Source organism: Portunus trituberculatus, chromosome 44, assembly GCF_017591435.1.
Source record: "Portunus trituberculatus isolate SZX2019 chromosome 44, ASM1759143v1, whole genome shotgun sequence".
NCBI lineage: Eukaryota > Metazoa > Arthropoda > Malacostraca > Decapoda > Portunidae > Portunus > Portunus trituberculatus.
In genome coordinates, this window is record NC_059298.1 from 5,124,702 (window position 1) to 5,137,126 (window position 12,425).

Consider the following 12,425-nt stretch of genomic DNA (forward strand, 5'->3'; position numbering starts at 1 on the left):
CAATGTGGAAAACGGGACGAGGGGAAGTGATACTTATGAGGTGTCGCAGTGGTGAAGTGCTGGGTGATGTGGATCCCACGGTATTCCAAGAGGCGCTGTGTTCACTGGTTGAGGCCTTGATCTTGACTGCCTTCCAAAAATCAGGGAGCTCGCTTAACACTTCCGCTTGAGTCGAATGGGGCCGCGTGAATCCTACTTCGGATAGGAGCGGGGCTTCATGAGACGGTGACGTGGAGGGTTCGAATGGGGCTGCGTGAACGGGAAGGTTCATGAGACGGTGACGTGGAGGGGAGGTGGAGAGGTGGCGAACGAGGTAGCAAGCGGAGGAGGTGATGGTAGTGGAGTATGTTACGGGCGGGCCGTAACATTTCCTCCCCCCTAAGACCTCCGTAATGGGCTCATGAAGGAGGTGAGACGGGAGATCTTGATAAGGCGTCGGCGATGATGTTGTCCACCCCCTTGATATGGTGGACTTCCAAGTTGAAGGCCCACCTAAGAATGCGTTGGTTTCGGTTCTTCATGGCGTGAAGGAAGGCCAGAGGGTTGTGATCGGTGAAGACCTTCGTAGTTTGAGGACCAGGATGAAGGTAGCACTCAAAACGTTGGAGCGCCAGGACGAGTGCCAGAGCCTCCTTCTCGATGGTGGAGTAGTTGAGTTGGTGTTTCTTCAGCTTGGCGGAGTGATAGGCGATGGGATGGAGGATGCCGCTTGTGGGTCCGCTTGTAGGAGGACAGCACCCACTCCAACTCCACTCGCGTCCACTTGTAGATGGAAGGGGCGGGAGTGATCTGGCGTCCAGACCACTGGTTCTGAGGAGAGGAACGCCTTGAGATGTTGGAAGGCTTGGTCACAGGTCGGGGTCCAGTGGAAGGGGACGGAAGTGCTGATAAGGTCCGTCAGGGGGGGCGGCCAGGGTGGAGAAGTTCCTACAGAATCTTCTGTAGAAACCAGCCATCCCCAAGAACCTCATGAGAGCTTTCCTGGTGGTAGGGACAGGAAGCCAAGGATGGCCTCCACGTTTGCTCTCTTGGGGCGAACCTTGCCGTTCCCCACCACATGTCCCAGGTAGACCACCGTAGACTTCCCGAAGGTGGACTTGGCCAGGTTGATTGTAAGACCGGCTTCCTGCAACCGACCCATCAGCCTCCGGAGACGGGTCAGATGTGTCACCCAGTCGTCCGAAGTCACCACCAGGTCGTCCAGATAGGCAGATGTTCCCTCCAAGTCCTGGGTGATGTAATTTATAGCCCTCTGGAAGGTGGCGGGAGCATTAGACAAGCCGAAGGGCATCACTGTGTATTGGTATAGTCCGAAGGGGGTGATGAAGGCGGATATTATTCGGGCCTCGTCCGAGAGGGGAATCTGGTAGTAACCTTTAAGTAAATCTATAGTGGTTACAAATTTGGCTACTCCTATGCTATCTATAACGTCCTCTATCAAGGGCAATGGGTAGGAGTCTAGTACCGTCACTTTATTTAATTTTCTGTAGTCAGTGCAAAATCGACTACTACCATCTGGCTTAGATGTTAACATGCAGGGAAAAGCCCAAAGGGGATGTACTAGGTTCTGCAAGGTAATGACAGAGCAGATAGTCTACCTCTTTTTTCATCAAGTCTCTTTTAATGGGTGAAATGCGATAGGCTGGTTGTCTTATAGGCTTGATGATTAATGTTATATCATGTTTGATAGTAGTACAAAGCCCTGAAAGGTCACCTGTGATTTCTGAAAAGTCTAGCAATAACTTTTTAAAATCAGACTGTTGTGAAGGTGTTAAGGAAAAAAACCTCATCAAGGTTGGACATGATTTGGCTGTTTGAGGGGGGTCCTTTAGGTGATGAGAAGAGGAATTCGATGTCGGACTCTTCCTCGGGGGGCACAGGACCAGACTCCTTCCCTACCAGACATACAAGTACAGTGTGAGACAAGTCGTCCTCTGGTTCTCTGGAGTGGTAGGGTTTCATTAGGTTAATAAGAACTAGTTGGGAATCCTTACGACGGTCAGGAGTGTGGATCACATAGTTTAATGGACTTAGTTTTTGAGCCACAACATAAGGTCCCATGAACTTACTGTGAAGAGCATTCATTGCCTGGAGTGGGAGAAAAAGTAAAACCTTGTCTCCTGGTTTGAAACTTCTCATGACAGATTTGGGAAGAGAATTTTGTTGCATTTTAGTTTGAGATTTGAGGAAGTTTGATTTAGCAAAAGATCTGACTTCACTGATTTTATTCTTAAGGTTACTGATGTAGTCAGACACACTATTTTGAGTAAACCATTGATCCTTTAATATTTTGAGAGGCCCCTGATCTGTCTACCATAGAGTAATTCAAAAGGGAGTAACCTAAAGAATCTTGAGGAGATTCTCTTAAAGCGAAGAGAAGAAAGAGATACTTTCATCCCAGTCTCCTTGATGCTCCAAGCAATACTTCTTCATCATGGATTTTAATGTTTGGTGAAACCGCTCCAGACAGCCTTGGGATTGGGGTGGTAAGCCGAGGAGGTTACATGGTCGATGTTTAGCTCATTCACTATCTGTTGGAAAAAATTGCTAGTGAAATTGCTACCCTTGTCAGACTGAATTTGTTTTGGAATTCCTACCGAGGTGAAAAAATGTATTAGATGTTTTACAATGGTCTTTGATGTGATGTTCTTAAGAGGGAATGCTTCAGGGTACCTGGTAGTGGGATCCATGAGGGTTAACAAATACTGATTCCCTCGTTTGGTTTTGGGTAAGGGCCCTACGCAGTCCAGAACGATCTTTTCGAAGGGCTCCGTCTGAACTGGAATAGGCGTCAGAGGAGCTGGCACAAGGCGTTCGTTAGGTTTACCCACAATTTGACATATATGACATGTTTTTACATAGTGTGACACATCCTTTTTCATTCCTGGCCAAAAAAAAAAATGTTGAAGAGCCTTCTTGTAGGTTTTTTGGATGCCTAGATGACCTGACAATCCATCATGAGCTAGTTCTATAATGGCTGGTCTTACAGACAAGGGGATGACAACTTGATGTGTTTCTGACCAGGTGTCTAGTTGTTTCAGTTCAGGAGGTCTGTAGGCACGCATCAGGACTCCTTCCTGATAATAAAAACAAGGCAATATAGACATATCCTTTGTCTCACTGGGAACATGTCTGATCTTAGCCAAAGTGAGATCCTGTTCCTGAGCATTAATCAAATTCTCCTTTGAAATTATGTTATTGTACAAGTTGTCAGTAGAGGCAGTCATTGGTGGAGGAGGTGGTGAATGGGCAGGGGACTTAGACTGAGACCTGTACGTATTGACATTATTGCCTTGTCTTTACCTTCAGTCAGGGACACTTTACCTTGATACGTGCATGAGTCATAAAGTTCTAGAGGAGAGTTGACAGGGTTAGCTAGGGCCACTGGTTTCTTGTTCTCAAAGGTGTTAGGTTTAGGGGCCACAAAAGGATGTTGACGTTGAGAGGCCTTGCAATTTGGGTGTCTACATTTTTGGATCGTGTGACCTGGTTTCTTACAGTATGTACACCAGTGGGAATTATATGCATTTGGCGAGAATCCGGTTGGCTTACCACCCGCGCCCCCAAAACCTTCCCCAAAGGAGGACCTAACATTAGATGGTGAACCACGACCTCTACTACCCAGGGATCCCATCAACAAAGCAAAGGCATCAGCCACTTTAGCGGCAGACATAAGCTCACTCTCTCCCCGTTCTTCCACATGCCTAAGAATATTAAAGGGTAACTTGTTCTTCCATTCTTCCAGGACCATTAGATTGAGCAACTCCGAAAAGGTGGTAATGTTAAGGGCGGCTAACCATTTCTTAAATTGTCTTAGTTTCTCACTAGCAAATTCAACATTGGTGTGAGAGTCTGGTTTCACATACTAGGCGTCTAGAATGTTACCTTTGATCTCTTCATACTCTACCTCATCACTAAGGCCGTTGTATACCCTGTAAGCTTTTCCTACTAGCTTGGGGACAAGGAGAGACACCCACTGATCCTTGGGCCATTTATTCCTATTAGCAATGCTCTCAAAGGCGCGAAATGACCCGTCAACATCAGATTCATCAAAAGGGGGAACTAGAGGAGCAGCTGTAGCAGGATTAAAGCTTGCCAATTTTTTCTTTATATCTATTTCTTCCCCTCTAAACTTAGCGTCATTTCGTAGGGTTAACTCCTGAATTTCTAACTCTTTCTCCTGCCTTTTAAGTTGTAACTGAAATTCTCTCTTCTTTCTCTGCCTGTAGTTGCATTTGTTTTTCCTGTAGTTCTCTCTCTTCTCTTTCTGCCTGTAGTTGCATCTCTTTCTCTTCTTTTTCTGCCTGTAGTTGCATTTGTTTTTCTTGCATCCGGTATTCTAGTCTAAGCTTCTCAATTTCCCACTGACTTATCCTACTCTTATCCTGTTCTTCCTGGGGAGTGTGTATTATAGTCCTCGTAGAGGCTGACATGGGAGTTAACTCTTCTATGGCATTTCCTAGCAACTGACCTTCTTGCACTAGATGTTCAACAACTACATTCTTAATGACCTCTTTAGTCATCTGAGACGTGATGGGAACATCAAAATGTTTAGCGATGGCTTTCCATTGGTCCATTTTTATATTAGCACCTTTAAGTTGTTCCAGAGAAGGGTCAGCACAAAATCTTCAACGTTAAACTGAGCGGAAGCCATATTAAATAGATGTTAAACAAACAACAAAAAAAAAATGATAAGTGAATTACTTAAGTGAGGAACTTGGCAGAGGGATAATAAAGGCAACCTTGGATATTACCTAGATTATACTTAAGTAAACACTTATAAGTACAATCACTAATGGGGGGTAAACTAGAGAATTACGGCATTAAAAGGGATCCGGATTACTCTAGTTACGAGACTTGAGAGGATGAGTGAATTGTACTGGGACTTGTTATTGATAAGGAAGCGGATTAGTATGAGGGACTAGTTAAAAGTGCCACTTATAACTAGCGAGAAAAATTATCCGCGAAGCGAGGGAATTGAGGGTTCGCATGAACATATGATGATCCCAACACTTATTACACACCTTCCTATGTGCAAAAAATAGAGATAAGTGCTATCGGTGAACACGCCTTTCTACCTGGTTTCCTGCTCTACCACTGCTATGCGATACCAATGAAAGTCACAAAGCACTTTTAACCCAAAGGGAGCAACTTGATCGCACAAAGGTAAATTTAAACCACACGCAGAGTAAGTCACAGAAAAAACACATCAAAGTCACACACACAGAAACACACAAAAAAAAAAAAAAATAATGTAATCACAGAAAAAAAGTCACTGGAAAAATGGAACACTGAACAAGGGTTATAAGGGTCCTGTCACGGTCGCCAATTGTTATGTTCACCGGTTAAATGGGTAAGATTGGCATCGGGGAGCCGGTGAACAATAACAATAAAAAAAAAAAAAAAACACTGCAGGTTCAACTGGTGAGGATATGCAAAGGGACACTTAAGAAGCTATTTAATAACCCAATAACAAAACACACATGAAACTGACATACACAGATAGATATAACGCATAAATAAATATAACCCTAAAGAATCCAACTTAACAATACCTAACAATAATACTAATCCTATATGGAAGCAATGTGGAAAACGGGACGAGGGGAAGTGATACTTACGAGGTGTTGCAGTGGTGAAGTGCTGGGTGATGGTTGATCCCACGGTATTCCAAGAGGCGGTGTGTTCACTGGTTGAGGCCTTGACCTCGACTGCCTTCTAAAAATCGGGGAGTTCGCTTAACACTTCCGCTGGAGTCGAATGGGGCCGTGTGAATCCTACTTCGGGACAGGAGCGGGGCTTCATGAGACGGTGACGTGGGAGGTGGAGGGGAGGTGGAGAGGTGGCGAACGAGGTAGCAAGCGGAGAAGGTGATGGTAGTAGAGTATGTTACGGGCGGGCCGTAACAAGAGAGAATGTGATGAGAAAGGAAGATTATGAAAAAAAATAAGGAATAGGAAGGAGCAAAGAGAGAGAGAGAGAGAGAGAGAGAGAGAGAGAGAGAGAGAGAGAGAGAGAGAGAGAGAGAGAGAGAGAGAGAGAGAGAGAGAGAGAGAGAGAGAGAGAGAGAGAATTACAGTGGTGACGGGAAATCTCAGTCAAAAAATGTTGCAATAATTTCTGAGTTTAATGCTTGATATTCAGACTGAAATTGGCAATCTGACGACCTTCCTTCACTCACTTCGCCCTCGCTGCCGACACTCTCAGACCTTCGTTTTGCTGCACCACACTTGTTAAAAAATGGAGACGTGAGATGTCGAGTGATATATGCATGCTCCTTCTCCTCCTCCTCCTCCTCCTCTTCTTCTTCTTTTTCTTCTTCTTCTTCTTTTTTTTTTCTTCATCTTCCAATTCTTCCTTTTTTTTTCTTCTTCCTCTTCCTCCTTTTTTTTTTTTTCTTCCTCTTCCTCCTTTTTTTTTTCTTCTTCCTCTTCCTCCTTTTTTTTCTTTTTTTCTTCTTCCTCTTCCTCCTTTTTTTCTTTTTTTTCTTCTTTTCCTCCTCCTCCTCCTCCTCCTCTTCTCACTCATAAGCCCTCTCCTCGTTCTTTTTCTTCTCTGTTTCGACCTAATAAGCATTTACGCATTCCTTGCATGGTACAGTTGGTCTCTCCTGAAATTTTCCTACAGACACCACGAGAGAGGAAAAGGTAGGTGGGGAGAGAAACTTGTCCTGTGCTCATTCTGTTCCTTCACATTTAATTAATTCATTGGTAGAAGTAGAAAATAGAGACACAGATGCACTTTATTCACATCAAAAGATCTCCTGGTATATTTTTTGATGTGTCCTACTACTGTTGCTGTTGTTGTTGCTGCTACTTCCCCTCCTCTTCCACCTTGTTCTGCTTCTTCTCATCATCCTCTTCCTTCTCTTCCACTTCCCCTTTCTTTTCTTTCTTTTCCTCCTCCTCCTCCTCCTCCTCCTCCTCCTCCTCCTCCTCCTCCTCCTCCTCCTCCTCCTCCTCCTCCTCCTCCTCCTCATCATCATCATCATCATCATCATCATCATCCTCTTCCTTCTCTAAGGAAATCAAATGCCTTAAACCTAAAATACACACGTAGTAACATTTTTTTTCTTATCAATAGAAGTTAATCACCACGGAATCTCTCTCTCTCTCTCTCTCTCTCTCTCTCTCTCTCTCTCTCTCTCTCTCTCTCTCTCTCTCTCTCTCTCTCTCTCTGTGTGTGTCTCTCTCTGTGTCTCTCTCTCTGTGTGTGTGTGTGTGTGTGTGTGTGTGTGTGTGTGTGTGTGTGTGTGTGTGTGTGTGTGTGTGTGTGTGTGTGTGTGTGTGTGTGTGTGTGTGTGTGTGTGCTTGAATATGACAGGAATGGATAAGAACACTTTTTTTTTAATAATAATAAAATGCTGAATGCGGGAGACGTGGACAAAGGTAAGTCGTAGCATTTTCCTAGTACATAGGAAAGATGATATGAAATATGTAGGCAAAGAGATGTAAAATAACCGTGACATCTTTCTATTACCAGGAAAGTAGATAGGAGGTGAACACAAACAAGTAGCAACTATTTCTTCATTATATAGGAAAAGACATGGGCTAAAATATGTCAAGTGAACTTTCTCTTTGTTAATAGGAATTTATATGAAATTGGTATAGTGTATGGCGAGCTTTTTATCTATGAGAATGTTGACAACATGAGTTGACTAGAATATGGAGTAAGCCTTCATTTTTATACACCATTTCTTTCTATCAGTATACATTATTTTTACACTGTTGTTCTTTTAACTCAACTTCTCTCGATATTAAAAGCAACAATCTCAAGAAAGTCTTTTAAACTACTATACAAGACTGGCAGCCATTCTGAATGATTTTTTTATGGCTAATCTCTCACTAAAGCGGAAAAACGTTTTTTTTTCAACTTATACTCTACTATATCCCTTACTGATCTTTCGCATGTTTCAAAGATGATAAGAAAGGGTGGGGGAGGTGGGGATTGGGGAAAGACACATTACAATTACATGAAAATAAGCATCTACAATAATAAATTCAAGGAACTGAGAAGAAAAGTAGGAAGGCAGGAGAGGAAAAGAGTACCATGACGCGTTTCCATATTCATTGTGGTAAAACTTACGTGAGGGATTAAATAGTGAAGACTGTGGCCATTAATCTTCTGACCTCTATAGACCCTTCCTGATGTCAGTTAGATGGTCTAATCATATACACAAATCTTAAGGTAAAAATGAGTCCTAGCATTGAAGAGGTTAAGAATTTTTTACAAACATATTAATTCATAGACTCATCCGAAGTCTTGCACTCATAAGGAAAGCAAAACATATAAATCTAGAGAAATAAACACTTGAAAAACATCTAAATACAAGAAAATGAAGACGGAAAGACGAAGACGAGAGAGGACAAGAGGCGAAGTAGGAGGCGCCGTACTCGTGTTGCACCAGGTCATCACATGGAGGATTAACGAGCGTGTCAGTGTCAAGAAAGGAGTGGCAGCAGAGGTGGTGGTGGTGGTGGGGCTGAGCGCGAGACGACACCTTGACTCATGCAATCACACTGAGGATCTTGTTTTCTCTAGTGCCGCCCTGTCTGTCGCCTGTCACGTCGCTTGTTTATTATGCTTTTAATTTGACCATGATTCAAATACCATTAAAATGACTGGTTTTCTCCTGCTACTACTACTACCATTTCTACTGCTACTATTGCTACTACTGCTACTACTACTACTACTACTACTACTACTACTACTATTACTACATCTGCTACTTCTATTACTATTACTGTATTATTACTACAGTTATTACTATTGTTTTTGTTATGGTTACTAATGATAATACTTTTCTAGGTGATGTAAACAATGCACGACATTCTATCTTACGAAATATATAAATAAGATGACTTACTACTACTACTACTACTACTACTACTACTCCTACTATTACTGCAACTACTACTACTACTACTACTACTACTACTACTACTACTACTACTATTACTACTACTACTGCAACTACTGCTACTACAACTACTACTACTACTACTACTACTACTACTACTACTACTGCAACTGCAACTACTACTACTACTACTACTACTACTACTACTACTACTACTACTGCAACTGCAACTACTACTACTAATACTGTAACTACAATTACTACTACTACTACTACAACTACTACTACTGAAATATGAAATGCACCAATCATAAGACCAGAATTATAAAAATGAATGACCGGGCAGAGACAGAGCGACAGACAAATATGCAGATCACCCCGAAGCCTTCTGTTGGGAATGCGTGGAATGGCGCGCGCCCACATACATACATACATACATACATACATACACACACACACACACACACACACACACACACACACACACACACACACACACACACACACACACACACACACACACAGCAATGCAAAATGAACGTGTCCTTTCCTCACGTGATCTCCATCCGTTTCACTAATTCTCTCTCTCTCTCTCTCTCTCTCTCTCTCTCTCTCTCTCTCTCTCTCTCTCTCTCTCTCTCTCTCTCTCTGATCATGTGACCACTTTTAGCTGATGAGCTTAAGTGTTTTCCTCCTTTTTACGTATTCTTTATCATCACGTCAATCTCATCTCTCCCCTTTATCTTCTTCCTCCTCCTGAATGTATCAATATGTACGACAGCATCTAGTTACCTTAGAGCAGTGGTTCTTAATCTTTTTCAGTTCCCGCACCCCTTGATATCTCAGAAAGATTTCTCGTACCCCCTCCAATATGAATACTATACAAACATGAAAAAAATAGTGATAGTGTTTACAGCACTAACTTAAAAAAATTAGACAATTACAGTAAGAAAAAAATTAAGAAAATATATGTTTTGCTTTCTCATGGTAAATATACGGTACCATTGCACAGGCTACCATGTCTCGTACCCCTGAGTTTAAGGTTTCGTACCCCTTGGGGGTACAGGTACCCCAGGTTAAGAACCACTGCCTTAGAGGCTTAGGCATATTTTCTTCATGAAGTAGGATTACATGTACCTATCCTTTTTAGAAACTGATTATAAATCTATCTAGATAACTGGTCAGTTTTACAAAAAGATAAGAAAGTAAGGGAAGCTGCATGAAGCAGCCAGGCCTACAGGTGGCGATCTCAGTACATGCAGGGTAGATAAATAGAATGGAAAAGTACATTGTCCATGTGCATGCATGTCTTTCAGGAGTGAGAGGGCAGTGGAGGGCGAGCGTGTACGATCCTGCATTGTTTGTCAATACATTCTTGCTGTTCGCCCCGCTCAACTGATGGCCAGCTTAGGATGCGATGTAAGCCTGTTGCTCTTGGGATTGGAACGTGTGTGCGTGTGCTGCGTGAAGATTAAAGTAAAGACACAGCTGTAGAAAACACTTCTATCTATTTCAAAACTGAATACTAAACGGGATGTTTGTAGGATCGAGACGCGTCTATAAGAGATAGATATTGGAGGTAACTACAGATACGAAAACATTTCTTAATCATTTCATACTTGAAGATCATTCTGGTGTCAGCGGGACAGAGACAAGTAAAAACAATAATGAAGAGAAAGTTTTTCTTATACCATTCCTAAACTGGAAAGATCAGGTAATCTGTATTCATTTTCATATCCTACCACATAACCTATGAATAAGAAGCAAAAGAAAAAAATATCACAACCAAGCAAGACATCAATAAATCCTATAACATCTCCATTAAACGAATGAGGAAAAAGAAAAAAAAATCATATGTGAGCAAAAGAAAAAAGTCTTCCTGAAAAAGGTTAAAGAACATCACAGTTTTCGTTCCTTGCTGTTCATTCATTAGCGGCGCAATTATGTGCTTTGTAACGTGACCGTCTATAAACATAAGCTACTTTTGTACATCGTTAAGCTGACCCCACGGATGAACTCTGTCCACTGAGCCACGAGGAACTAACTACAAGGGATGGGATAGCGTTGAAATTACACGAGTAGAATGACTATTTATATAACCGAACTATTCTTTGAAGAATCTTGCCACGGAGAAAATTGCAGCACTAATTTAGAAATCCGTACTGATCATTGTTCCTCGCAGGGAGTTAAGTTTTTAATTTACTTATGCAAACTTTTTTTCTTTTATTCCTTTTTATTCTCTGGTAAACTGAACTCTCTACCTGCTTCTGTATTTCCGTCTTCCTGAGCTGAACTTATTGAAGAGGAGAGGTTTCAAGACATTTATCCCCATTCTTTGGCTAACTCTCTCGGACCTGCTTGGGTACTGGCTTCTAAGTGGGCCTTTTTGTTTAATAACTTTTGTTGCCTCTAGCCAGATTTCCTTTCTTACATAAACATAGCAAAAGAAGAAAAAAAAAATTCATAACACACTAGATAACAAAAATTTTCAGGAGGTAAAGGTACAGGTCCACATGAGTTCTCAAAGAAATTCTAAGTAAAAAAAATATTAAAACGCATAATTGAGGATAAGTGTCTTGAAAACTCCCTTTGGAATGAGTTCAGGGTCCGTATGCAGAAACGCTTTACTCTCTCACCACGAGTATTTTCCAAAGCCACACAGATGATTAGCGTGGTTTTCAAGAGTGTTTCTCCACTTAATATGTAGAAATCTTGTCATTCTGCCTATAGAACCGTGAAAATACCTTAAAAACTCGTGTGTATTCAAATGAAACCTTTTGAAATAGTAGAGGTGAAGCATACAAAAGTTTGAGAATACGAACACAGGTCATAGGAGGGAAAAAATACAGAAGTAGGCAAGGAATTCAAGAATTTACCAAAATTTATCATACTGACGGAAGAAAAAAGTTTAAAAGATAATAAGAAAACGGACACTTACTTAATAGTCTGACAAAAGATGACTTCCAAACCAGGAGGCCAATTTAGTCCCGGAGCTAGAGAGATGAAGGTTTACTTGATGATCTGGCGCCGAGTTTGTACCTTTCCTCCAAATGCTTCTCAATTCATTCCTGTATAAGATGACATTGTGAATTATACCGATGGCGATGTGTTTATGCAGAGTGTGTGTGTGTGTGTGTGTGTGTGTGTGTGTGTGTGTGTGTGTGTGTGTGTGTGTGTGTGTGTGTGTGTGTGTGTGTGTGTGTGTGTGTGTGTGTGTGTGTGTGTGTGTGTGTGTGTGTGTGTGTGTGTGTGTGTGTGGCTGCATATACTGCTTTCGATAGCATTTTCTTTCAAACCATCCACTTTTTTTCTATCGGTTTGCATATCAGCTTGCCTATCTTAGTATCTATCTAACTGTTAGTCGTGTCCACCCGTGTTTCTGCCAAACACACACACACACACACACACACACACACACACACACACACACACACACACACACACACACACACACCAATAATTTTCCTGCCGCTACCAGTATTAAAAGTTAAGATTTCTGCGCAACGATTCACTTGCTAAAGAGATTCTGAGGCAGTTTTCGTACCTACTCCAAAGTTCCCCTCTC